Source organism: Aegilops tauschii, chromosome 2, assembly GCF_002575655.3.
Source record: "Aegilops tauschii subsp. strangulata cultivar AL8/78 chromosome 2, Aet v6.0, whole genome shotgun sequence".
NCBI classification, from domain to species: Eukaryota; Viridiplantae; Streptophyta; class Magnoliopsida; order Poales; family Poaceae; genus Aegilops; species Aegilops tauschii.
Genome location: NC_053036.3, coordinates 301,764,579 through 301,768,906, shown reverse-complemented (window position 1 = coordinate 301,768,906; position 4,328 = coordinate 301,764,579). Strand labels below are relative to the sequence as shown.

The window sequence follows — 4,328 nt, the reverse complement described above, 5'->3', positions numbered from 1 at the left end:
TCGATCATCACGTGGTGTCTCAGCACGACGAACTTTCGCAATGGTGCATACTCAGGGAGAACATTTGTACCTTGAAATTTAGTGACAGATCATCTTATAATGCTACCGTCAATCTAAGTAAAATAAGATGTATAAAGGATAAACATCACATGCAATAAATATAAGTGATATGATATGGCCATCATCCTCTTGTGCCTTTGATCTCCATCTCCAAAGCACCGTCATGATCACCATCGTCACCGGCGCGACACCTTGATCTCCATCGTAGCATCGTTGTCGTCTCGCCAACTATTGCTTCTATGACTATCGCTATCGCTTAGTGATAAAGTAAAGCAATTACATGGCGATTGCATTTCATACAATAAAGCGACAACCATATGGCTCCTGCCAGTTGCCGATAACTTCGTTACGAAACATGATCATCTCATACAATAAAATTTAGCATCATGTCTTGACCATAATACATCACAACATGCCCTGCAAAAACAAGCTAGACGTCCTCTACTTTGTTGTTGCAAGTTTTACGTGGCTGCTACGGGCTGAGCAAGAATGTAACGCCCATGATGCGGCTATATCTCCCACGTGTCGAGGCATGACTTAGAGGCATAACCGCATTGTGGTTTTGTCGCAAGAAGGGTCATCTTCACACAATCCCATGTAATGAACAAGAATGGGATAAAGAGTTGGCTTACAATCGCCACTTCACACAATACATAAATAAAACATACATCATTCAGAGTACACACATAGGTCCGACTACGGAACCAAAATAAAAGAAGACAACCCAACTGCTAGATCCCTGATCGTCCCAACTGGGCTCCACTACTGATCAACAGGAAAAAGAAACAACACAACGAACAAGATCTTCATCGAGCTCCCACTTGAGCTCGGTTGCGTCACCTGCACTGGTATCCCTGGCACCTGCAACTGTTTTGGAAGTATCTGTGAGTCACGAGGACTCAGCAATCTCACACCCGCGAGATCAAGACTATTTAAGCTTATAGGAAGGAAAGGGTAGTGAGGTGGAGCTGCAGCAAGCACTAAGCATATATGGTGGCTAACATACGCAAATAAGAGCGAGAAGAGGAGCAACGGAACGGTCGTGAACTAGCAATGATCAAGAAGTGATCCTGAACTCCTACATACGTCAAACATAACCCAGAAACCGTGTTCACTTCCCGGACTCCGCCGAAAAGAGACCATCACGGCTACGCACGCGGTTGATGCGTTTTAATTAAGGTCAAGTGTCAAGTTCTCTACAACCGGATATTAACAAATTCCCATCTTCCACATAACCGCGGGCACGGCTTTCGAAAGATAATACCCTGCAGGGGTGTCCCAACTTAGCCCATTATAAGCTCTCACGGTCAACGAAGGATATTCCTTCTCCCGGGAAGGCCCGATCAGTCTCGGAATCCCGGTTTACAAGACATTTCGACAATGGTAAAACAAGACCAGAAAAGCCGCCCGATGTGCCGACAAATCCCGATAGGAGCTGCACATATCTCGTTCTCAGGGCACACCGGATGAGCAAGACGTCGGGTTGGCATAGACCCTGGTTGCCCAGGGCGCGCCGGACATCGCTCGGTTTGGACCAGCACTCGAAGGAGAACTGGCCCGGGGGGTAAAATAAAGATGACCCTTGAGTCTGCAGAACCCAAGGGAAAAAGGCTTAGGTAGGCGAATGGTAAAACCAAGGTTGGGCCTTGCTAGAGGAGTTTTATTCAAAGCAAACTGTCAAGGGGGTCCCATAAATCACCCAACCGCGTAAGGAACGCAAAATCAAGGAACATAACACCGGTATGACGGAAACTAGGGCTGCAAGAGTGGAACAAAACACCAGGCATAAGGCCGAGCCTTCCACCCTTTACCAAGTATATAGATGCATTAATAGTATAAGAGATATTGTGATATCCCAACATAAACATAATCCAACATGGAGCAATCCTCATCTTCACCTGCAACTAGCAACGCTATAAGAGGGGCTGAGCAAAAGCGGTAACATAGCCAAACAAACGGTTTGCTAGGACGGGTGAAAAGGTTAGAGGCTGACATGGCAGTATGGGAGGCATGATATAGCAAGTGGTAGGTAGCGCGACATAGTGATAGAGCGAACAACTAGCAAAGCAAAGATAGAAGTGATTTAGAGGGTATGGTCATCTTGCCTGAGATCCCGCAAGGAAGAAGAACGAGTCCATGAAGAAGACAAACGGATGTAGTCGAACGAATCCTCACAACTCCGGAATGAAACCGAAGCTAACGAGAGAAGCAACCCGGAAAGAAACAAACAACAAAGTAAACAACCACCACATACACATGGCATGATGCACAAACAAGTATGATGCATGTCCGGTTTAAAGAGGCATGGCATGGAAAAGTGCAACAAACAACACTACAAATTAAGTGGAGCTCAATATGCAACGAGTTGCATATTGACGAAACACCACATTTAATTATTTAGTTCTCTCTCGTTTATGGACCCAACAATATTAAATGTTATTAACCATGGCAAGAGGTGAAACATATGGAAACTACCTATTATAGGCAATTTAAATGAGGCCGGAACAACAAACAATAATTTCAGAAAATCCTCATGTCATATTTTGATTTGGTACTGTTCTGCCATAAACGCAATTTTAATGTTGTTAAACAGCAAAATGAAGTGCACCATGTTAAACTAGGCATTTTTCTACCCCATTTACATATATAATTTATTAAAATCCGAGCTACGGTTATTTAGTTATGAATTAAAGCATTTAGCATGTTATTTGAGCAAATTTAATCAAACATCATTTTAAACAATTTTAACATGGGTGAAAGTGACATATTATGAAACTAGATTAAAAACTAAGCATTTCACATATATGAAGTTTTTACATATGATGCATAGTTCGTGAGATATTACATGCATGATGTGGAGGTTTTTTTTGTAAAACAACAAAACCCGGGATAATAACTAAATTCGCTGGGACAGGAAAAAAACATATCGGGCCGAATCTAGCTGAACTGGGCTAGCTATTGCGGGCGCTGCACACGGGTGGGCTTCGGTGGGTGTCTCACCACGGGCCAGATCTGGCTTGCTGGTGGAGAGGGGGCGGCTGGGCCGGACGAGGCTGGGGCGGCGCTGGGCCTTGGTCAACGCTCTCGAGAACGAGCGCAGCTGCTCGGTGTTCAGGCGCGCGGGACGAGCAGAACTCCTGCTTGAAGAAGAGGAAGCAGAAGCCGGCGCGACGACAAGCAGGGGACGCAGTGGCGGCCTGGAGGCGGGGACGAGGCTGGGAACGCAGGGCCTCGCCGGATCTTGCGGAGACGGCGACGAACTGAGCAGGGCGGTGGAGGAGCTGCAAGGACATGGCCGGGGAACAAATTCAGAGAAGTCGCGGTGAGGGAGGAAGGAGATACGAGAAGGAAAGGGACGGGCAGAGGGAGGCGGACCAGGATCCGGGCGCGGGGTTTCCGTTCCCGGCGTCGGAATGGATGGGGGGGGGGGCGCACCGGCGAGGAGAGGAGCGCTCGGGCGCTGCTGCTTCTTGGGGTTGGAGCGCCGGGCACACGGGACAGGCGCGGGGAGGACGGGGCTCCGCTGGGACGAGGGAGGAGGCGCACGGCTGCTAGTGGCGTTGGTGCTCCTGCGGCGTTCATGGCGACGGGCAGAGGACTTGAGGCCGCGGCGGGGTCGAGCTGCTTGACGGCGGGGCCATGGCGGAGCTCCTCTCCTCCGGATCGAACAGGAAGGAGAAGGCAGCAGGGCGATGGCGTCTGACGAGGCCGGTCAAAGACGGCGGCCTCAGGCAAGGGAGCTCGGCCTCCTGGATCAAGAGGGGGCGCAGGAACTCGGGCGCCGTGGTGCTCTGCTCCCCGGTGAGCTCAGGCAAGGCAAAGGGGATCCACGGGCGTGTGGAGCTGCTACTACGGGTGCGAGGAAAAAACAGAGGAGGCCGAGGGCGCTCCTGCGGGGATGGGGCTGCTCTGGTTGGGGTGGAACTTGGGCGACGACGAGGGAATTGGTCCGGTTGGAAATTCGAGGGAGGATTTTGGATCGGGGAAGAACCCGAGGCGGGAGGAGACAATAGGAGTGGCGGCGCGAGGAGGATGGGACATCTCCCTAGATTTTAGGGTTTGTCCATATTTAGATTAGGGGTCTTCATATAGGGAAAGAAAGGGGTATTTTGGATCATCTGATTAAAATCGGACGGCTGAGAAAATATAGTTTAGGAAGTCCAATGAAGAAAACAGTGATGTTTTGTAGATGTTTGGGGATGATCCGAATCCAACGGTAACAACAAACCGGGTCGGGTACGGGACAACTTTCGGACGCGCCGGAGGGG

The 4,328-nt window shown here is 49.4% G+C and overlaps 1 long non-coding RNA gene across 2 annotated transcripts; it reads right to left on the bottom strand.

The window, feature by feature from the left end:
• Nucleotides 1-696: 696 nt before the first annotated feature.
• On the bottom strand, nucleotides 697-4,103 carry LOC120973332 (uncharacterized). Of its 2 annotated transcripts, XR_012202556.1 has the most exons (4): nucleotides 3,496-4,103; nucleotides 3,061-3,341; nucleotides 2,166-2,256; nucleotides 697-927 (listed from the first exon to the last, which is right to left on the bottom strand). It is a non-coding gene; the product is annotated as an uncharacterized lncRNA (long non-coding RNA). The 2 variants fall into 2 exon arrangements; XR_012202555.1 differs by having other exon boundaries at nucleotides 697-2,256.
• Nucleotides 4,104-4,328: the final 225 nt, after the last annotated feature.